Genomic DNA, 25,096 nt, shown 5'->3' on the forward strand with positions numbered 1-25,096 from the left:
GAGCAGAAGGACATGACAGCACCCACTGGCTGATAGCTGGCTAATAGCTGATGTGTGTAGGTGGGCGGCCATGCATTGTGAGGCACCCCGTGATTGCACAATTGATGAGCATATGCCACACATCCACAGTTAGGCCCTCACCCCATGTGAAAGTCACAGAACAAATGCATACCAAAATCAAAGTAAACCAATTGCAGCCCATGGACAAAGAGACAATAACAACCGTGTGATGAATAAAGAGACATTGTATTAACAGTGTTTATACTCCAAAAAACCACCATGTGCAAGGGGGAAATGAGCAAGGGAAACAATGAACAAAAGTCACAAAATAAAAGCCACACAATGAACTATATACATAGGCAGTGGGCTCAATAGTCTCTCATGACATCCTCCTGGGCAGAGTCACATTCCTCGTCCTCCACTTGGAGGCGGCAACCATTCGGCCCTGGATGGCTTGTACGCTCTCCCTAATCCTCCTCTACTCCTCCTCCGCATCCCTGCAAACTTCCTCCATTATGGCAACACGCCTCTGTGTCCTTCCCTCTAACACCTCTGCCCTGGCCCTAGCAACCCATGCAATCCTATCCTGCTGCCTCTCTGCCATCAGCTGCATCCCTAAGTCCATCCGGATGCACACCAGCTGCATCCTAAAGTCCATCCGGATGCGATCCAGATGGACACCTGGCCTCCTGCCAGGTGGCCGAATTTTGCCGCCTCTCTTGCCTCCCCGATGTTGTAGGGCCCTGCGATGATTGCCTCTGGCCAATCCTATACTGCTGCTGCCTGGCCAAGCATACCCTGCACATGCAAGCCGCCATCTGGATGTTGCACGATGGGGGGGATACACTACCAGCACTGTCCTGATGTGCCTGCTGCCCCACTGATGCCTGTTCCTATGTAGGTGCCTGGGCAGGCACAGTGACCACCTCTTCTGTACTTGCCGGGACTTCCACCTGGGACAGGGACGTGCTGACCACCAGGCTGGCCAGTGTGGGTGCTATTGGAGTAGATGGGGCAGTGATGGAAACTGGCAAGGAAAGCCCAGTGGAGGAAGACTGGTGTTGGTGTTTTATTTACCCCTTCATTCGGCATGGTCACTTTTTTATTGTTTTTCAATACCCCTGTCCAGGATGGAGGCATGTGTTGTTTTTAGCCCATTCCGAGATGATGAGTGCATCAGTGGACATGCAGCCATGCACAGAGGTGTCAGCTGCCATGGTTGCCTTGAGGTCGATAGGATGGAATGTGCAGGTAACAATGGGTGAGGGAATCTTGACACATATGTGTTGTTGACAATGTCCAATGTTGTTGCAGTGATCCTGATTCATCCTGTGACTGCACTCCATTGGAGGTCCACCGTGCACCCTTTCACATCCCTAGTTCCCATGCCCTCTGCCAGGCACTGGCACTCCTTTCAAGAATTTGGAGGTACAGTGGGAGAATCACATAATGCCATCTCTGTCAACAGATAAGCATGTGCACTGTCTCTCGTGTTGTGTCTGTATCATTGCTCACCATTGCCTTTCCATGGATGCCACATTTTTTCTAGCTTGGAGCGGCATTCTTAAATAATGGTAAATGGCTGTACAGATGTGTGTCTGTCCACATGCATGTGTGTATGTGTAGTTCCACTTCTATGCGGGTGCATTGTTTTGGTTGAGGAACTTTCACAATTGATGCAATTAATGGAAGTGATTGAGCAGCACTTGTGACACTTTAACATTGGCATTATTTCCAACTTTCAGGATGTTCATACTAATTGATGGCATGCATTGTCTGTTCATCTGAACTCTGCGTATTTTGGTTCTCCAAAACATGCCTCACTGACCGTGATGATGTCTCCTTACTGCCACCCTTCTACTCCCCCTGAACCATGTCTCCTACAGGGCCTGGCAGGTGTCCTCCTTTTCCACACAATACTCTTTCACATGTGTCACTGCCCACTCCACTCCCTTATCCACTCACATGATCTGCCATGCCACTTTTCAACATGTAACACACATGTCCATTGTCAGGTTTACTCATCCTCAGCTGCACCGCTTCATGAAGCAGCCTCTAGTGAAACAGTTCTGGGCACAGGACGGGTTTGTCACACTTGCTGCATGTGGGGTTGTACAGATATGCGCATGTGTACCCCTAATGGGCTGCTCCTGTGTTACCCAATCAGGTTACTTGTTGTACATTGTTTGTTTCTGTATGTTCTCTATTTATTGCATGATTTTTTGTTTGCATTACTTGTTCATCCCATCCGGCACGCTGATTGACTGCACAGTGTGTGTGCACATTGTGGGCCTATACACGTGTTACTTCATCCCCTCCCCACAGCTTGTCTTCATCTGTTGTCCCTATGGGTGTTGCCAGTACATCCTGGGATCAATGCACAGTGGGATGGTCTCACATGGGTGTGTGGTCGTTTGGAGGGTGAATGAACAGCTGCATGTTGTCCTGAGGCTCAATTACAGTGGTGTCCAACGGGGGGTTGTTTCTTGGTGCAGTGTATGGGTATCTGGTTGTAGGCACTTATTTGCTGGGATGTTGCATACATGGGCCTCTTTCTGTTTTGCATGCCATGGTGGGTGGTGCATGTTGCTTGTTTCATGTAGAGCTGCTGATTGATCTTTCACAAGTGGCCATTCTTTGGCAGTCTGCCCTTCTCCATCACCCACTTTTGTTCTTCATCGCCAACTATATGTGTTACTTTACCCATCTATGTGCCTTCCAAACTCTCTGACCAGGCTGCTTCTTGCATAAGTGTTCATGTCTCTGTCTTCATCTCTCGGCCAAATTCTCTCTGCCCTCACCCACTGTGATGTCAGACACATCCATCCCCTCCAGCCAGTCTCCTCCTTGCACTGCTTTTTACCTATCCCTCTTCACTCCACTGCTCTGCAATCATCACTCTGCGTCCTGTCTCCCCCTTACACTCTGTCATGTTTCAACTCTGGGTGGTCCATGCCTACTTCCTTGTTCCATACACGGGTTGCCATGGCTGTCCAGTATCTTTATTTTGATGCAATGCAAGTTCCAAATGTTTTTTCAGGTGGGATGCAGTGGATGAGAGCCAGATGGGTACCCTGTGCATGAAAGTGAAGGGCACTCATGGTGGCACTTGTGTTGCTGTTGGTGGCAGGGAGTCTGGCACTGCCTGGGGTTGTTGTTCTTGTACTTGTATTGAGGTGTGCATCTCCATCTTCATGGGTGCTTGTGACACATGGTTATGCTTGCTGTTTTCCCATGACAATCAGGGTGGCACTGGTTGCGTGGTGATAGTTGTGAGGAAGTCTATCACTGTAGGGCATTTGTTGGTGAGTTGTCATGTGGGTGGCAGATTCGGCTGTATGTGTGCTGGGACACATGGTGATGGGAGTGATGGGGGGTGTTTCCTTGCAGTTTTCGCATGTGTCTTGCCCTCTGCGTGGCATCTCGTTCAACTAGTTTTTAATAGTCATGTCTACCCACACGGACAGCCCAATCTTGGTCCTTTTTCCCCTTCGGGGGTGCAGTTCTGAGGCAATTGCACACACAGCACAGCAGTGCTGGCCATTTGGGGGATGCCCTGTTCACAACAGACACCAGACACACACCACTGGCCAGGTGTTGTTTGCCATGGTGAACATGTACCGTTCACTGTACACCAGAAAATGTTTTGCAGGATGTTGACAGCTGCTCAGTGCATCTCAATGCTCCCCTCAGTTCCAAGCACATTGGTCCCCATTCAATCCTGTGGAGTCTGCCTTCCCTTCCACTTTCCTGTTGTCTGCTCCCTTTTGTGTGGCAGAGTGCTTGGTCTCTATTTATCATTCCTTTCTAATGTATGTTTGTCTTTTTCATGTCAGTTGCCTCTGTGCCCTGCCTTCCAGTATGACTGTTGGCTCTGTGAACAGCTGCCTTCTGCCGGATCATGTCTTCTGTGCAATTGGTGATATTTTTGCATCACTTCGTCTTGGACTTTACATCATTGGCTCCCTTGTCAGTATTTACTGCACTGTCCCCCTGTCACCTTAATCAGGGGATGCAACATTGGGAGTACTTCCAAGGTGATTGTGGGTTTCCAAACTCTGAGTGGTCTCTTTTAGGGAGTTCTCTCAGTGTCATACTGATTGTGGGCATATCAGAGTAATCGCAATGTCCCACCACCATGAGAAGAGATAAGTGTTGCCTGGTCCTTCACTGCATGGCACTCTGGGATGCAGACATGGTAGGTGTGGCTGGATAAAGTGTCACTGTGTGGGGTGTTCATATTGCATTGGCATGAGGTGGCAGATCTGGATGCATGAGTGCGGGGGGGGGGACATGTTGCTGTGTAACTGCTTGCATGGATATGTTACCTGCCCTGACATTTTGTTGTTTTTCTCTACAGAGGCATTCTGCATTGGAAGATGGCTGCGATTGAAGGGGACATTGCTGTTGTATGTGTGTATAGAAAATATCATCAGAGTTAGTTGGTTTTCAGGCCTATAGACAGGGACATCCATGGATTACAGGATCATTAGAGATAAGGTGTGAGGTGAGATGTGCGTCTTTCATGCAGTGCACTTGCATTTTTCAGAATCTGCATGACTTTCGATTTGACTGTGTATTGTGAGCATAGTAGCTTTCAGGGAATAGGTTGGCCACTCGACCTGTATATTGTTTGTGGAACACGGACATGGGGTCCAGGGTGGTATTAACATGTGTTTGTTGCTCGTTGCCATTTTGTACTGTGCCTTCCTACTTGTGGTCTCATGTTTGTAGCTCGTGGTCTACGTTCAGAATAGTTGTTGTCCATGTGACCGTGGATAGGGAAGTTACTATGATTGTGTTGGGGATTTGTGCACAGCCATACAGATTAGGGGTGTATCGACCACTTTTGCTCCTTAGAAATTGGCAAATACTCACTGGCGAATAAAATATAGATAAGAAATACTACCTATTCACAGAATGAAAAAAAGACCTGTATAATCTTGCGTCCCTGCTTTCACACTCACAGTGACATGGATAGGTTTGGGCCAGTAGTGCACGTAGTACCACAGGAAGACAATAGTATTTTGGTTGGATGATTGGAAGTAGTAAACATGTAGCTTTTGATGGGCATGAATAACTAGGTGCGAAGAAATGCATGTTACCAAGTTGATGCATTTTTTCAGTTTCAACATATTTTTACTTGCTTATGAATGTATCTCATTTGTGAATTGGACTTACATTTTTGATGACTCCAAAATCATTTTACTCCCAACTTTGAAAAATAGGGAGTACAATACTCCCACTTACAAATTGTATATCGGGCACTGTTTGTGCATGTTGTTTTATGTCTAACGGACACACATAATTTGCCTCTCCCAGAGACACATTCTCAGGGTGCTTTTATGGGCACCTAGGATAGGCCCCAATTAATCATTGAATGGCACCATGGAAGTGGAGTCACTGTGTGTGCTCCACAGGGGCAGGTTTTATGTGAAGTATGATTGCATCAGTTGGGTGCGTGCAGCCTCGCCACCTGCCCTTCAGCCAACCAAGGGCAAAGGTGGTGCCACTGGGTGCGGGCAGTGTCCCACCTGCATTTCCACTGGTACGCCATTCTGTGTGGTGACATTGTGCAGTACACATGCTGCCATTATGATTGTACATACTACTGGCGGTGCATATAACAAGACCCCACAAGAGTTATTAAGGGAGCAGAACCGTGACTCAGCACTCCTATTACACTGGGGACATGTGCTACTGTATAGAATTCATGGATCACTGTCTGCTTTCCACCACTGTTCATGGCATATATATGTACTTGTGCACACATGCACATGCTGTTATGTATGACAATACCTGGTCCATAAGCGGACATTGTGTGGCCTGTGATATCCCACCAACTATTGCTGTGTTTCGCTGGAAGGAACCAGTTGCAAAGAAATGGAGTGCAGTCGGCACTTTTTCTTGGCCGACACGGGACCAGCAGCAGAAGGTGGGTGATGCTAAGTCATCTTCCTATTTCCTAATAAGGTCTAGGATTACATGGGGGTGGGGGACCTGTACCTAGCATATACCCGGTCATCCGGCATCCCAAACAGCCTGGTGCATTGTGTGAAGATTCAGGCCCTGGGCATCCTTTTCCTCCTGCGGTGTCTGTGTGTGACAGCTCCTATTATTGCTGGGTTCATTGTGGCTGTAGATGTTAGTTTGGTGTGCACTGCATGCTTTATACACATTGGTTCCTACACATTTTGAGGTTTATGCTTGCTATTATGTGGCAGATGGATCAAAGGGTTTGCGTGTACCTTTTTGCAATGCAAGTTGCGCGTTGTAATCCATAAATAAGTTTGGGTTTGCGTGGGAATGGGCATGTGTTTGCTTAGCCGTGTACCATCCCTAAACATGCCCACATTTTGTCGAGTTCCTCCTCATTCTGCATGTTCCGCCCCCTATTTTGGACTCTGCATGGGCTCAACGCACACTCTGCGAGGAGTCTCATACAAGGCGCTCGCCTGATTGCGGGGGCATTCCAGACCTGCGCAAAGCCCACACAAGTAGCGGAAAAGTACTTCACGGTCGATTGCATGATTCGAAGAACAGGGTTTTGCGTGCAGAAAAGCACGCAAAGTCATGATTTTGCACAGAGATAATCCATGAATCAGGGCCTTTATCTTGACTGAGACAAACCTGAGGGTTCCATTCTTGATTTTCACTCTCCTCAGGTATCCTGGACCCTTTATCTAGACTGGGACAAGTATGAGCGTTCTAGTAATGGGTCTCACGCTCGTCAACTATTCTTAATACTTTCTCTTCACTGGGATGAGTATGAGTGTTCCAGTAATATTTCTTAGTCTCTTCAGGTATTCTCAATACGTTATCTTGACTGGGACGAGTATAAGCATTCCATTAATGATTCTCACTCTCTTCAGATATTCTTAATACTTTATCTATACTTGGGTGAGTATACGTGTTCCAGTAATGGTTCTCACTCTCTTCAGGTACCCTTAATAATTCATCCTGACCCGGACGAGTACGAACGTTCCAATTCTTATCTTCAGTTCCCCTCCCGGGTCTCCCGATTTCACTGTTGTTTTATTTTGTTAGGAATAACATTACCAGGCTGCAAAACAGGTTGGGACCCTCTCTGTTTCTTGTCAGGTTGGCTCTTTGGCTTTTCTGTGGTCAGATGCTGCAAAATCCTTATTTTCTGTTTGACTTGTATTCTGTATTCTTCCCATGGATTTATATGTCTCAGTATAGCACAAGTGTTCCTTCATAGGTACCATTAAAGTATTACAATAACAAATTGTTACTTGTTCTTCATGCCATTCTTCTAGACATGTCATTAAAGGTGGATTAGTGATATTTGGCTCAGGGAGTTCTTCATAAGAACAGGAGTCCTTCATGCCAGAGGGGGAGTCTCTCGTGGTGAGGTCCCAATTATCTCTACCCCTAGGGAGGTGTGTTGCGTGGTGGACTCACCTCCCTAGTGTTGCAGGGAAAGGATTTCCCTAGCCTGAGTGGCGGAATCCTGTGATTCAACACACTGGGCCTCATTACGACCCAGGCGGTAAGTTACCGCCTGGGCCGTGACTTTACCACCATGGCGTAAACTACGTTTACGCCATGGTGGTTGGCGGACTTACCGCCCCATTCCGACCTAGGCGGGGCGGTAAGTCCCCAATCCCCATTTACCCTTCCCCATTCCCATTTTTGCCCCATAGGGCATAATGGGAGTGGGGAAGGCGTTAATTACGCCACCGTAAATTACGGTGGCGTAATTAACTCCATGGTCCCTTAGCGCCATGGATTTTAACACCTGCTAAAAGCAGGTGTTAAAAGCACCATAGCGCTAGGGGACCTCGTACTCAGACGGTAAGGGTCGGCGCTGTTAACGCTGCCGTAAACCCCTTACCGCCTGAGTTGTAATGAGGCCCACTATATAATAATCATCTTAATAAAAACAACATATCAACTTGATATTCACCTCTATTTCATGAATCTAAAGATAAAATCTGCTAAAGCACCTAGTTAAAGTTAAGGTGATTTGAAACAGCATGTCATCACAGTACAATTATCACTTACACATACATTTATTCTCCAGAACAATCCTTGCAGCCCTAGAGACATGTCAAAATTGATCCTTCAGTTCACTGTGGCTCTGGTTTCTCACATTTCCTCCAAGCACCACGAAGTAAAGTAGCAGTCATTATGATGACATCATGGTCAACCTCTCCAATTAGGAACATCATTGCAGATTTTCATTGTTTACCTGTACTTCTCGCAATAGAGGGGGATGACTCATTTACACTTTAAGGATTTGTAATCAGTACAAATAAGAGGAAAATGCACAGGAGTCTTAACTTCTGCTTGGTAGATCTTACAGGTTGATTCAGCAGAGCAATTCTATCCTTTCATATTTTTGCTGTCCTCTTTTGCCCAGGAAAAATATCATCTCTCTTGGGGTTTTGACAAGTTTTTTAAATATGGTTGTTGGTGACAATGTGCCACATGAATGTTAACCCAACATGGATGATTTAGATATGCAAGCTCCCCTACTAAATACTCTTTATTTCTTGTATATTACTTAGATTTTAGAATTGTAAATAAAGACTTAAATTAAAAAATATTGTTTTAATTACGCTCCAAAATGTCGGGCCTCATCAGTGAAGTGGAGCTGTGCCCATCTGAGCACAAAGACTGATATGCAAATGAATATTCATCCTTTGTAAAAGGTACAGTGAGCTCAAATGTGGCTGTGGATCCTGGAGTGGGCACCTTCGCATAGAACAGGTCATTATGCCTTGTTCGTTATCGCAGTGGTGCGCCCTTACCAATTGTTCTATTTTTAAGGAACATAGGGTTGGTCACCCTAAATTACCTAGGGCTATCCAGAGGTTGACCCCTCGCTCACTGTGCTCAGAGAGGCAACGCTCCACCTCACCAATGAGGCTTGACTAGGGAAAAACGTGTGTCTGGGGTTGCTGTTGGTGCTCTTGTTCAAAGGAGTATTGCCTAGCATTTCGGTGCTGGACTGCTCAAGGGGGCGGGACAAAGACTGATATGCAAATGGAATTTCTCCTTTGAGGAAGGTACAGTGAGCTAAACTGTGGCTGCGGACTCTCGGGTAGGCACCTTTTCATAGAACAGGTCATTAAGCTCAGTTCGTTCTTGCAGAGGCGCACCCATACCTCTTTTCCTACGTTTCAGAATCACGTTGTACACAAGGAATTACAGTTAATAATATTTTAAGGAATTTGGCGATGTGCTATGTGTATGGAAAAATATCTGTGAAACTTACAAAATAACACGACTCCATATTTAAACACCAATTAAACATAAACAGTCACTTTGTTTATCTCTTGGCTTATTGTAACTAGAAATCAACCAACACTTTCCCACAATTCATTAGACATCAATATGTTTAAGCACAGAGAACAGCCAACACATAGAACAAAAGTTTGCTTTCCAAATGTAATGACACTTTAAACAGAGCATACTTTTTGCGACTTTCTTCTTGTGATTTAAATGATGTGATATCCTAGATAGCATCTTCTGGCCTGAAGTAATATGCTTGTTGTACAAAAAGGAAATTAAAGTTTTTGACAAGTCAGCATGGTAGAGCAATATTTAATAACCGGTCCCCTTGGGATATATGTTTTCTTTGCCAAACATAATTGAAGTGATTCTCATCTGCTCAGATTCTGTAAATATACTGAACACAGTAAGATAATAGTAAGCAATGAGCAGTCAATGGGATTTTGCACAATAAAATCAAATGTATGATGTGCATCGGCAGCTTGGTATTGATTGAGCCTCAGCCAAGATGTCATTCGGTTTAGGACGTCTGCATCGGTCTCTCTTCGTGACCTCTGATGACCCACACCAATTTGGCAGGGTCACTGGTGTCATCTCTTTCCTGGCAATGAGGTGCAATACTGTGATGCGTAAAAAGATAAGAGACCACTGGGCACGTTGTGTCACAATGCTCGGCCTCCTGAGAATGTGCATGTTCTTTGGGGCTTTCTCCTGCCTCCTGTTCTTGTTCCTTTATCCTCCATGCCATTCTGCTTTCCTTTTCACGTTTCTCCATTCTTCCTTCTCTCTTTGGGTACTGTGGCCTTGGAACCATGTTACTCCCCATAAAAATACGTCTTGATTGCATCTACTCAAGAATCTGGAATCTACCTTCACCATCTTCCTGCAAGAAGCCTTCTAGAACTTCATAGATTTTTATTTCCCTGTAGGCTTTCCTCTGACTGTCGCTCTGGGTGTCACATGCTCTCCAGTGCTACCTATAGACAGACCATTCCTCTGCTCTAGAAAAAACACTACTTCAAGGATCAGGTACATCGAGTAACTGACAGCATGACAAACACATTCATAGTAACAATGTTTCAGGCTGTCTGTCTTCTCATTAATGTATGGATGAATGAAAAGCAGTTAAAGTTGAATCCGGAAAAAACAAAAACTCTGTGGCCAGCTACCCAAAGATCCAGTTGGCCTGGTTATATCTGATTATATCTAGCCACAAGAAGTAGGACATTGTTCTATTTTGACAGTCAAAGTGAACAAGGTGGGTGGCTGCTTAGAATCCAAACTATTTATGGTAGCCAGCTATGGAAAAAAACAAATTATACTTTGCAATAGCAATATTAGGTCACCTATTTGTCTTATGCAAGTATGGTGCAGGCCATGATAACTATTATTCCCTGCCATCTAGGTTACATACTAAGTACCTGCCTGGCAATATATAAATCCATACTACAGAGGAGTTAATATATAGGATCACAGTTGATCATGAGACTAAGAACATTTGAGCATATAACCCCAAATTCTACAACTCTCTACACTGGTCTACTTATTGTCACTAGGGTATTTTTCAAATCTCCCCTTATAATTCATAGTGCATTTCATAAAATGGGCCCAGTGTTCATTCCAGAGAAAATCACTCAATATCAACTGGTCCAGAACTTAAGATCTGAAAATGCTCCTCTGTTTATTACTACTCAATTGTCTAAAACTAGATGAAGATGACATCCACTAACATACTTGCTGGTGACTTAGTGGAACACACTTTCATTTACTCTGAGAGGAATCACAGAGCACACTTCTATTTGGGAACTGCTGAAGACTTCTCTTTTCAATGTGAGTTAAATATGATTTGAGATCCGTTATGATGATCCTGTTTGGAGATTTCATCTCAAAATCAGGATGCATCACTGGAGGGGGCAGATTGCTTAATAAATTGCTGATTAATTGATGTGATACACTTATATAACACGTATATAGTACACATGTATGAGATTCATAAAGACCAAACCTAGTGGGAAGCAAACAATCACTGTAAGCACAGAGTATGCTGGTAGGGGGAAGGAGTAGGGGAGGACCTGAAATGGGTAGCAGATGCAGGAGAAACCTCAGAGGGGGGTAATATGGTGTGGTTGAGTGATCTGCAATTGGCAAGATTTTCTAGGACGAGTCGAGTCTTAAGGTCCTTACTGAAGTATAGGTTGGAAGAGGCCAGTCTAATTAGCATTTGTAACTTGTTGTAGAGATTGTGTGAGTAGCAGGAACATATCTTTGTTGTGTTATTTTCCTCTTGCAATTTTTTGTTTTCAGTCTTTCTATGGTGTGTCTTGTGGTAGTAGGATTGCCTCCAAAGATGTTGAGTTTCTGGGAAAAGTTAAGAAGCATTTGGCTTTCACTGCTTTGTAAGTGATGCTGTCAGTCTTCAATATGTTGTGCGCTTAAAATGTACCACCTTGAGTGTGGTGGTAATGTGGTCACACTTAAAATTTCTGTTGTGAGGCATTAGGCAACCTGCTCAACAGCTTTCAAAGGTGCCATTTTGGCATCCGTGACTGCTGTAAGTAGGACATTTCCATCATCCAGGTGGAAGATGACCAGGGACTGGAGAGCTGTCCTGAAACTCAGGGCAGGGATGGACACGTTGAATTTGAAGAGGTGGGCATGTTGGTAATCATGAATGAAAGTTCACAGTCAATAGCAAAGCTGAGAGATTTTGCAGATTTTAACTTCCTGGGCTCAGATATCCCACCTACTCCCCATTTTGGACAAATGCACACACGCATAATAAACCGCTGCGATCATTTTTCCCATACTTTGGATTTCAGTGCTCCGAGGGTGCTCCCCCACAAGCACATTGAAGCCATACTAATGGGATAAAGGTGCAAAATAAATGACAAACTACTACTAATACTACAAGGTTATGATTGAGGCGTATGTCCAACGAGATTCCTGGCAGTTAGCCAATTCTGAACTTGTACATGATTGATGGGGTTTCCGAGGAGAATTGATTAGGTCTTTTAAGGGTTTGGCTTGAAAAACTGATGTGAAACTTAGGGCAGATATGAACACCTTGAATTTGCAGAAATGTGCAAGCTGGTATCATTGAATGAAAAGTCACAGTCGAAAGTAAAGCTGAGAGATTTTCCACTGGCTGATTATTGAGGCATGAGTCCATCAAGTTTTATGCAACAACCAAGCCCATTGTACCCTAATTGAGACCCCAATGGCACTCTGATCGGATAAAACCTTTAATAAATGTAAACTTCTCACACATAGGGCCTCATCACGAGTTCGGCGGTAATGCGGCGGTTTTCCCATTGAGCGTAAATAGTGCTAACTCCAGGCCCCCCGGCGGATAGTCCGCCAGATCACGATTTTTTGTGCACGTGCACAGGGACATGGCGGCATACTGCACTAATAGTGTGCGCTATTAGCGCGCGGGAAACGCGTCACCGCCGGAATGGGAAACAAAGTGGCAGCCATCTTGGAAATCACAATCCGTCAGATGTCACAGCCCCTGGAAGCCATCCACCCATGGGAACACTGAAGCATGCCACAGGAGCCCCGGGATGGCGAGGATTGCCGCAAGCGCCCTCAATGACTTGCGTGTGAGAGTCCGTGGCATCCTCTCACAGCACAGGAGTGCAAGCAGGGGCACTGGAGGAGGGCCACCACCACCCCCACCCGAACTCACACCCTGGGAGGAGAAGAGGAGTGCCCTGATTGACATCAGCACCATCGAGGGAATTGGTGGCACGGAGGCAGGCGCTGGTATTGACCCGACTGCTGGTGAGTCCCACCCCAAATGTATGCAACTGAAAGTACCACACATGCAGACCCTGAGTGAGTGAATGTGAAGAAATGAGTGTGAGGCACTGCAGACACCCATAAATGACCCCTTGATCCATTGAACCATAGTGCTGCCTAGACTGCCCTGCATGTGCAGTGCATCAATAGAAGGGCCAGGGGACAGACATCCATAGCCATGGGACAGTAACATAGAGTGTGAGGGTGCAAGAATACACCCCCAGGACCCTGAGCGCAGTGCACCCCAACCCCGCATGTGATCTTGTTACGCAAACATTCCCATGCAGTGTACCTCCACACTCATACATCACACCAATCACCACATGGTGACTGAACAAAAAGCAAGTTGAATGCATAATTGATACTGTCAACAATCCCACTTCATGGCATGAACTGCTTGATACTTATGTAGGTTTCCTTGAACTCAATCCACACCCTATGTACCCCACAGGCACACGGCAAACACCATGGGATGAAGATGATGGGGAGGAGGCCACACCATCACGGCGCCCGAGGCAGCGTTCCTCGATCAGCACCACCACCCCAAAAATGGGCCGCACGGATGGGAACCGACGAAGGCCACATCCCACAGCACCACAACGCAGCCCAACCAGACCACTGCAGCACCCACATGTCCACACGGATTCCGCAGCCAGCTCGCCACAAGCCACCAGGCATAGCCCCGATGCAGAGGGAGTTACCTGTGGATCGGAGCCCGACGCAGAGTGTTGGAGCAATGCACCACAGCCCTGACAGGGTTTGGTCAAAGGGTGAGGGAGTTGTGCGAGGCAGTATCAGCACTTGCTGAGCAGACAAGGGAGAGGAACAACCTTCTCCGTCAGCACATGCAAGCAACCGGGTCAGTCCCATCGACCTCCACTACACCCACGGAGGGATCCCTTGAGCCGTCTCCTAGGCGCCGTTCAATGCGGCACCTGAGGTCACACACACCAGCGGGGCCTGGACATGGAAAGCGCCCACGACCATCGTACTTGGACATGGCATCGTTGTGGGTGCCCTGAAAACAAACATGCACCTACCTGCACTGCTGTGGGGTGTTCACTGAGGGGAGGGGGGATTGTGTGCTGGGTGTTCACTGGGGGTACGGGGGATTGTGTGCTGGGTGTTCACTGGTGGGAGGGGGGATTGTGTGCTGGGTATTCACTGGGGGGATAGTTAAACTGAGAATAAATCACGTTTCAAAATTCACAAAGCATGGAAAGTAGTGATTGTGATTAAGTGCTCTTTAATATTGAAGTGACATGTGCAAAATGTAGCCGTCACCCGTATAAAAAAAAAACATCAATCAAGCCCTGTCTGGCCAACCTCCCCTCCCTCAGCCCAACCCTTTGTGTACGTGCAATACCTTCTGGCACGTCATCACCTTCACTGCCATCCTCAGGTGGCTGCACATGAGCATCAGGGGGCAGTGGCACATTCCTGCGACAGCAGATGTTGTGCAGCATGGCACATGTCAGTACAATGTTTCCAACTTTTTCAGGTGCATACCTCAATGCCCCTCCTGTACAGTCTAGGCACCGGAAGCGTGCCTTCAGTAGTACAAATGCCCTCTCCACGCTGATCCGTGTGCGACCATGGGCAATGTTGTATGCCCATTCTGCTGCAGTGTGTGGATGACGCACAGGGGTCATGAGCCATGTGTACTGGGGATATCCAGAATCACCTACAGGGGAGAGAAAGCAGGTTTGGGGAGACGGTAAGTTCAGTGGGCGTACAGGGCTCAGTCATCAGTGTCATATTGCCATACTTGTCATTTGGTCACTAACATTGTGGAGTGTGCTGTGCTACGAGCAGCATTGATTCAATGAGGTACTCACAACTTGGTACACCTGTTTCAGAATGTAACAGTACTCATTCACTCGTGACTGTGGAAGGGGACCCTTCCATCTGCTTGTGCATGCAAGAAGTGGCTACCTCATGTGTCATTGCCATTCCCTTTGGCTGCATTATGGTATATATTTGTACTCACCCAGCAGCCATGTGTTTTGCCCTCGGTGCCTTTCCATGTATGCTGGCAGGGTACTGTTGCGCAGGACCATGGAGTCATGGGTGGATCCTGGGTAGTGGGCACAGCAATGGCTGAAGGTGAGGTCAGGGCCACATGTCATCTGCACATTCAGGGAATGGTAATTTTTCCGGTTTCTGTAGGCTGCCTCATGTGCCTGGGGTGGTACGAGTGCTACATGTGTGCAGTCCAGAGCTGCTATTACATTCGGAACTTGGGCAATGGCATGGAATTGACCCTTCAGCTGGTTCACCTGTGCATGTGTGGCAGGCAATGCGATGTGCTCATTCACATGATTCAACAGTGCATCCAGCACCTGTCCCAGCATGGCACTGAATGTGGACTGAGCCATGCCATGCATCATGGCAACTGTGTGTTGGTAGCTGCCAGTCCTGAGGAATTGGAGCACAGAGACAAGCTTCACAAGTGGAGGTACTGCCGTGCTGATGGCTATACGGCTGCCGATGTCAGCCTGGATTGTGTCCAGCAACTAGGTGATGGTTGCCCTGTCCAGCCGATATTCGGTCACCAACTGGCCATCAGTCAGGGCCCAGGGTGTTCGCCTGACCCTGGGGATGGCTGGCTGCCTTGCTGGTGCTGCTCTTCTCCTCCTTCTCCTCATCCCCTCCACCCCCTGTGCCCCCTGGCCCCTGGCCTGGTTGGCCGGCCTCTGTAGCTCCAGGGGCAGCAGGTAGAAGTCCACATCAAGGCTCCCGGCTCCAAATGGCAGCATGGTGTTTGGAAGTGTGTGTTGTGCATGATGGGTCCTTTGTAGGCCTCTGATTTGCATTGGTTTCACCTGGGCCCTTATTGTTGTCTCCTCCCTGCTCCTGCTGGTGGAATGGTGTTGGGCAGGGTGTGTTGTGCATGGGTGGGTCCTTTGTAGGCCTCTGATTTGCATTGGTTTCACATGGGCCCTATTGTTGTCTCCTCCCTGCAGGTGGAACAGTGTTGGGGAGGGTGTGTTGTGCATGGGTGGGTCCTTTGTAGGCCTCTGATTTGCATTGGTTTCACCTGGGCCCTTATTGCCGTTGCCTATGTTCTTTTACCTCCAGCATTTTGCTGGTGGTATTTTCGGCGGATTGTCCGCCGCTTTTCAGGCGCTAATTGCGCCTACACCAGACTCGTGATTGCTATGTTTTAGCGCGAATGGTTACTGGCGCTTTTACAGCTGGCGCTTGTACAGCCGGCTGTACTTGCGCCGGCTATAATGGCGCCGGCGGTATTTGGACTCGTGATCCGACCGACCCTTAATATCGGCGCTGATAGCGTTACCGCCGATTTTAAGGGTTACCGGCCAGCTCGTGATGAGGCCCATAGTCAGTCTTGCATATCACATGTAAATCTTGATTGTATTGCCTCTTCTTAACATTTTCCTGAAGAATACTTTCTTGAAGTTTGAGGACTGTTTGGTTTTGCAGACCTCTGGTACCGATATGGGAGTGGAGATGGCCCCCAGTTATTATAATACCCACATGTTATACCTTGGGTTGTGTTAGGGAGAATTCTCCAGAATAGCTAATTTCCCTTACCTGTTTAGTCCCTCTGCAGCTTTGCTGGGATTTCTAGGATTTATTTTTTTCACCTGGTAAGAGGTGAGCCTTTTTTCCCACTCTTACATGTGTTTTGCTGTGTGTTGTACATTGTGCTCATGGACTATGGAGTCTCACCTACTCCATAGGCATCATCTTTTTACTGTGTGGCACAGAGCACCTTTAGTGCAGTGACACAGGGTTGTCTTTTTAGACTTTACACTTCAAACTCCATTTTCTGGGACTGACTACTGTCTCCCAGAACATGTAAAGTTGCCATTGACTTTACTAGTCTTTTTAAATGTGCAGACCCAGTACAAACTATCTTCCATAGAGTACTGGAAGGGTTAATAGTTATCCCTTTTTTTCTGTTTCTCATGGAACATTATTTTGTTCCCCTTTCTCTAAGGTTTGGCTGGTGGCAGTGGTATCTACCATTTTTATTCTACCCTGAGCTATGAAAATAGCCTCGGTACAGTTAGAGGCTATAGTGGTAGCCTCAAACTCTAACCCGCTGGACCCCATTGATTTTATTTTGGTTCCGGTTGGGTTTATTCACCATTTCTTTTTGTAAAGGACTTTCTTGTGAATTACTCTGCGCGCCAACCAAGTTTGGTTCCTTAGTTTGCTGTCTTTTGGTGGGCTTCTGCGCAGTAGCCCTCCTTAGGCGCCTGAGTATCTGGGTGGACAGGAAGTGAGGGAGGCATTTTAGGCCCCGTGCACAGGGTCTCCTTGGAGACCCAACTTGCACTCTAGTTTGATTGACTATGTGGCTGTCCTGCTAGGACAGCCACCCTGCTGTGTGATTGACAGCCGGGCTGTGTGAATGGGGGAAAACTGCTTAAAAGCAGGTCTCTGGGACTTGTAAGGCTGAGTCGCCACTGGAACAAGAGAACCAACGAGGAGCTGAAGGAAGACGACTGCTGCAACTACTGGACATCCCGGTGAAGCCCTGCTGCAGGTCCAAATCGCCTGAAACTTCGACCACAGAGGAGATCCGCAAGGAGTCTCCTCCCCTTGAGCCTGGTGGGACCAACCATATCACAAAGCCCCTGGACCTCCTCTTCAGCCTGGTCAAATTAGCTGTGCTACAGGAAACCAGATAGCCAGCGAGAGAGAGTCCATTTGTGCTTTTAAGGAGCGCACCTTTTATTCAACACTTTGCTCTGCTTCTGGCTTTTTCCCTGGGCAGTGCAGGAATCTCCAGTCTTCTACCTTCTTGTCACCATAACAGTCGCTTCAGGAGCCGTGAGCCTGCAGGAACTGCAGCTACAGCATTCTTCTTCATTTAAGGTACTGTTCAAATCCGGTCATTCATTCCGTTGACCGCGGTGAAAGTGTTTGAAATCTTTCGCCTCTCCGAAGGCTTGTTCTTCTCTTCTCTTTTGAATAACTTTTCCTTCGACCAACTTCGTTTTGAACTCTTGGCAAAGACTTAACCGCAAACTACTCTGAACTGTGTGATCCAATGCAAAGACTCTGAACCATTAACATTGGTCCAGGCTTATTGATTTGAATCCTAGTTGTAGTAAGCCTTTTCTAGATTGCCCTGCCTATCACTTGTTGGTGTTGTTGATTTTGGATAACATTGTCTTTTCCTCCCTTTTAAATTGCTGGAGTGCCATTTTGCTCACACTTCATTTTGAGCTTAACCTGTCCAGAATTGATTGGGTTTTTTTCTAGTGTATTAAGATTGTGATGTTCTGCTGTTTTACATTAGTGAACTGTTTTTTAACTGATGGTGTAAATAAATGTATATTATTTTACTCAGAAACCTTGAATCAGTGTTTGCTTGAACCATAGTAATTGCTGTCCTTTGTGTAACTTCTGATACTGCTCACTTTAGTATTGAGATACGTCTGGCTGCTCAGCCATCGCTACCACTTTGCTGTGTAGTACCGGCTTATACCAAAAGTGAATTTGTACTTGCACTTGTATTCTTAACTGTGTGTGGTGTTCCCAAAGGGTACTGCATATGATTCTGCCGAACATGTTGGAAAAGATTTTGCATTCTAATAGATTAATGCAATTCTTAAAATGCTACTATTGTTAAATTGACAAAATATTGGGAATCTGGAAGGGTCCTCTCTCAGAGATAGTACATTGTTTTGAATATATGAATAACACAGTGAGGTGAATATACAATGCTTGGATGTTATAATTAATTAATTATAATTGATTTTTTAAAACAAGCTTAATACCAAAGATTGTTTCTAAGCAGGGCCCGGTATTAGAACCTGTGTTGCTCTGTGTCGTCTTGCTACCAACACAAACGTGTTGCCTCTGAGCTATACTACCCGTGATAATGTTGACATTGTGAAGCAGGATAGTCATATATTACTGTTTTTTCTTAACCTATGAGCATCTTTTTGGTATCGACTAGTTTTCACCCCTGTAAACCTTAAACAGTATTCCCTTAAGTAATATTTTGAGATAAAGATCGATCACTTCTACAATGCAGAATATTGTGTGCAAACATCTGAGCTTAGTACCTGAGGCGATATTATTCATGCAGAAAGATATCAAGAGTAGCCCCGAATTGGTTTGCGTGACAACATATTTGTTACAGAGTGGGAAAGTCAAAAATATAATTAATAAAAAATTGCATAATTTCGTTTTATGCATACATATAGAGTAATGCCTTGAGGAACTATTTAATTAAAACTGATTATGTCTCCCAGACATCTGAAAGAACTGGGAAATTAGGGACTCGTCCATGTAACAATTGCCAACATTGTGGCAATATAACGAGAGGTAATTACACTAACCACCTTCATTCTGGTAAAAAGATTACATTGAATCACTCATGCCCTTGTGACGCTACTTTTTTGTTGTTGTTTTTTTGTAACATATAAGGTGTGTTTAGGGTGGGCGAAAAATACACGACAAAAATATATATATATATACAAATGATTTCCTAACTATATCTTCTTCCTAAACATGAGTCACTTCCCTAAAAAACATCAAACTAAAACATAGGTATACATATACATACATTGATTGAAATTGTGTTCCACATTACTGAAAATTTGAACAATAATAATGGCTGGCGTCCACATCATACACAGTGCAAGAAAGTGGCATCAGTCAGAGCACACCATAAACAATTATAATCACAGAAAAGACAACAAGAAATAACAAAAACAAAGGATAAATGAATCATTCTTTTTTCAAATAGTCAATTTGCCACCTCTAGCCTGATACTAATTTATCCAGCCATAGATGTTCATCCCCCTAACAAATATTTCTTGGGGAAGGTATCCCAATAAACACAGTCAATAAACAAAGTCTACTAGAAGGATACCTATCTTTGTTGGTCCTCTAAAGTCAAACTCTTGTAGGGTCCTTCAAAATTGACCCTATGCTAGTTTCAACCAAAAACATTCTTAGCAAAATAGTGGGGTCAGGTTTTCCTGAGGACTAAAAGGAGTATGATTTGACAAAAATGAATCTTCTTGTCCACACAGCAGCTCCCAAGCGGCTGCTGCAATTATGATATACATTTAGTGAAGTCAATATTTTTAGGGGAGTGATACTTCATCAGCATCATAATAATATGCATCCAATGCAAATTGCTTGCAGGATACTTACTGTTGGTAGGCTGTTTAATGAAGAAATCTTGCCCGTAGCCAAACAGAAAAAGGACTATTCCTACAGAAAAAAACACCCTCAGTGTGCTGAAACAGAGTATAAAATTACATGACAAGTTTGACTTTTTTTTAAACTAAAATATTTGTCAGTTCCAAGACATTAAGGGTTCTTACAGCAATACAATTAGCATGACTTGCCCCTTTTTTCCCAGCATTTAGAATCTGTTTATCCACTGTTAATTTCTGTAAAATACAATGGGAAACCCTGTGTCCAATAACAAAGGTAAAACATGAACCCAGTAGACTAAACAAGTAAGCAGTTCTCTGAAAGCAACAAGAACCCTTTTTCCCATGCTTGAAGGCACTGTTTACCTTCATTCATGGAACGTTCATCGCGTGTCTTTCAATCCGGATCGGTGAGTCAGAATGGTCTCTAGTTTCTGCAAGCTCTCAATGGATGTTAAGGAAGAGACTGGCATCCATGAACCCAAAAGAAGGACTTTCTTTAAAGATAAATCATAGAATGCGGACTTGCATGGTGCGGATGGTTGTCACCCTCTAAACACTTAAAAGGGACTGGATGGGTTGTTCTTTTGTCAAAAAGTCAAAGAACGCGGGCGGTGCCGTGTAACCATGGAAACGATCAATGCATTTTAAGTTAGTGATCCGTTGTGAACTGGTATAAGGTGACAGTGTGTAGATGTCTTGGGTCCACTAGTGGAAGCGATCATGAGTTTGTTTTAAAAATCTAAAAAATACATAAAACATTCCAAGCGATCGCTATATTGTATGATCGCGAACCATTATAAACTAGTTTCAAGATGACAATGTATTGAAATCTTGGATCCAATAATGGCAAGGAACCCTATGGATTAACATGTTCCTGTTTATGTCCCCAAATCTGTGTGACTCGGGTGGGGCTTGCTTGTCAGCTTGAGGACCCCACTAGGTTCTGCCGGGGATCCCAACTAATATATAACAAACAATAAGGGTGCCCCTGTGTGCAAGCATGAGTGGGGGCAAGATATACTTCTTAAACAGAACCGACAAACGGGTACTCACACTGTAGACAGTCCTAAATTCTGTCAAAAATTTGAATTAAATCTCCATATCAATTTGAGGCTAGTGCTTGCAAAGGCTAGTCACTAAGGATAAACCAAAGAAGAAGTCTAGAGTATGCTGACAATACATTTATTGTTGAAAGCACAGTTCTTAATGGATCAGAATTTTTATACTTTTGACAAAAATGAATAAAAGCAATAGGAAAAAATTGAAGAAAAACATAAGACATAACATTCATCATGAATACATAGAGTACAAAAGAACAACATATTCATCAAATCGCAAACGTGGATTGTTCAAGAGCATTTAATGAGAAGAATAAAACAATCCTTGCAGGATACCAATTGTTCCTACAGCATGGGGCCTTCCAGGGTGTATGAAAAATGACCCTGGTAGGTGTAGAGAAAAGATTCAATTAGCTAAATGCGCATGTTTATCTGCCAATATAAACATGCACATTTAGCTAATTGAATCTTTTATTCATTTTTGTCAAAAGTATAAACATTCTGATCCATTAAGAACTGTGCTTTTAACAATATATTTATTGTCAGCATACTCTAGACTTCTTCTTTGGTTTATCCTTAGTGACTAGCTTTTGCAAGCACTAGCCTCAAATTGATATGGAGATTTAATTCAAATTTTTGACAGAATTTAGGATTGTCTACAGTGAGAGTACCCGTTTGTCGGTTCTGTTTAAGAAGGGGATCCCAACTAAGGCTGTAACATGGGGATGAGCGAACAGTACTTATGGAGAAACCCCATTGATCAATCAGTGGATGCATCATTATACTTTTTGGTTCAAATGCATCATAATGGGTGCCATTCTTCTCTGTCGTTGAGAGCACTCATGTAGCTCTGAAGTGTATATAGCCAGAACTGCTTACGTCTGGCCAGTATATCGTCTCTCGAGTTGCTGTTATTAGTTGGGATCCTGTCAATTATCCACCATTTGAGGTCATTCTGATGATGTCGTTTTGATAGGAAATGTTACAAATGGGGCTGTTATAGTCTTAGTCCTGATTTTCGATTGGTGTTCAATGATCCTGGTTTTGGCTTGCCTACTTGTCTTGCCTATATACAGTTTGTTGCATGGACATTTAATCACAAAGAATACATGTACACTGTTGCAGTTACTGTGAAATTTCAGTGTCCATTCCTTTCCATTCACTTAAAAAGCTATTTTCTTGGTGGTATATTTGCAGACAGAGCAACCTCCGCAAGGGTAATGACCCATAATTTTGGCAAGACCAAAGTAAGATCTTAAACATTATATACAGGTGCATTGATCTGTCTGTCCACTTTTACCAAAAGCTGTTTGATGTCTTTCCCTATTTTAAAAGCAAAGAGGGGCATTTTGGTCTCACTAGTCGTAAAGCTAAGATGAGGTGGATGGAGCATAAATTCAACGTGAGACTAAAAAAACAGAAGCCTCCGGTAGCGGTGCATTTTGAGGTGGCTAAACACCACATTGCACAGATTTAATTAGTAAACCTAGAACAGATCATTGCCCCTAGGAAAGGTGGGGACATGAATACTTTGCTACAGTAAAAGAAATGTACTGGATTGAAAAACGTGACACTATGGTACGTAAAGGAATGAATATTGAATGGGACCTGACATGTTTTTTGTAAAGAAATGTTGGTAAAAAATTTGGCATGAGGACTTGTTTGTGAAAATCTTTTGAAGAGCTTAAAATATACACGGGTCATTCGCAATGAGAATTCTCCTCACTAAATGACCTGTTTAGGACACAGTTGAATATTGATATTTTTTATGCTTTTATGCAATTATGTCACTTGGCTATATACAGTGATTACTGTAGCAAGATTATTGCTAAAAATGCTTGCTCAAAATGATGACTCCATAGAAAGAAGGGACAGTAATGCCGGCGGTATTACCGCTGGTGCTATTAGCCCTACCGCCAAACCCCTGGCGCTATTAGCACCGGATCATGGGTTTGGCAGAACGGTTAGTGCCCATTCCCCATTGGGCCCATTCGGGAATTCCTCATTCCACATTGCGTCCAATGGGGAAATTTCGTGCTAATGGGGAAATCCGCTGGCGGTAATAGCGCCGAAAATCAGCAAATTTGCAGGTACAGGATCCATATTTAGAGGTACTGTGAATTATGATTATCTTTTCAAAATGGTCAATGTTATCTCCTATTCTGGAGTTTGCCGTGCGATATAACATCACACATCACATAACCTGCCACTTTTTAGATTTTTTTAAATTTAAGCGTGAGGCACTGGATTATTTTTCAGTTATAGTGTCACGTGGCTCGTGAGAGATTTGAAGTTCACACAGGATACTGCAATAAACATTTCAAAAGAGAACGATTACCATTCTAAAATGGCTGACTTTTTTTCCCATTTCGTGGCGTGTCCTGCATCATGGCGGCATATGCCATGCAATGTGCCGTCATTTTGAGTTTTATAATTTGAGCGCGAGGCACGACACTGGTCTGTCAGTTATTGTGCCTTGCTGCTCGTGAGGGATCTGAAGGTATTTGCAAAGTTGGTGTTCACATGGTAAAAAAGTGGGATAGTTCTTGACATGTTCTTTAACATTAAATATAGGGAGAAATAGTAAAACCTATTATTGTTCACAGGTTTTTGACTGTGTGTTAGGAACAATCTAACAGCTAATAACATCCACATATATATGACAATTCCCTGCAAAAGGAACTTTGCTATTATTTGTGATTTTATGTAATACGTTTGAAGTAATCCTGAAGATTTGTACCATTACTTACTGGGTATCTCCTTTTAGGTACTTGATAGTGCTTGGGATCTACACAAGCTAGTGGTCTCAGTTTGAAGAAGGTTAGATGAATTGGTTAGTTAACCTTAGTGATTCATAACAACTAAGTACTTTATTGAGGAGCAGTATTACCTGCTTTTCTGTAATTAATTTTTAGGAAGACAATTCATTTGATCCCTGAAGAAGGATGGGGTAGATATCCGAAACATGTTGGGGAGGAATAGGAAAATCTTGAACTAGTTCCATAAAAACAGTTTACGATATTGATGAAATAATTAATGTATCCGAACTCGACATTATGTTAATGGGAACACAAATGTAATGCTGTATGCTTGAAATACATTATTTTCCAAGACTGCAAATACAACAATCATAAAATATGTTTACATAAGCAACACGATATATAGGTGATGCACAAGAGTGACTATATATGAAATATTTAAAGTGATTGAAGGTTTATCACATCACAGTGCCAGTGGGGTCTCCATTAGGTGTAATGGCCTTTAATGTTACATAGATTGTGTGTCCGGTTAGCCAAGGACCTTAACCATGTGCACCTATAATAATATGAATTATATACAATTGTTACTAACTATCGAATCTAAGAGTTTTTGTCAAGCTTTGAGCCATTTGGCCAATTCCAGACATAGAAATACTTGTTGGGGTTTCCAAGGAGAATTAATTCAGTCTTTGAAGGGTTGACCTTCAGGTAGGAATTTGATATCCTTTTTTTAAATTTTTTTTATTTTGGTTGGCTGATAAATCAACCTTTCAAAATTTACAGAAAATGTACTTAATAAAATACAGTTACTCAAAATACAAGATCTAATTTTACACCATATTCAAAGTATTAGTACAATATTCACCATGAAAGTAACAAATTTATAAATTTACAAATTTCATAATATAAAACATTGTCCACTGGAGCTCCCCCACATCCATAATACACCTCTTCTGTTCACTTCAAAATAACCTCCAGTTATCTAAGATGGAAAAAGAGCATTAACGAATTGAACTAATGCAATCTGCGTAGAGTACTTTGTGTTAGTTAAAAGATGGGT

The sequence above is a fragment of the Ambystoma mexicanum genome, chromosome 12, assembly GCF_040938575.1.
Source record: "Ambystoma mexicanum isolate Mex_15411 chromosome 12, UKY_AmexF1_1, whole genome shotgun sequence".
Classification (NCBI taxonomy): Eukaryota; Metazoa; Chordata; class Amphibia; order Caudata; family Ambystomatidae; genus Ambystoma; species Ambystoma mexicanum.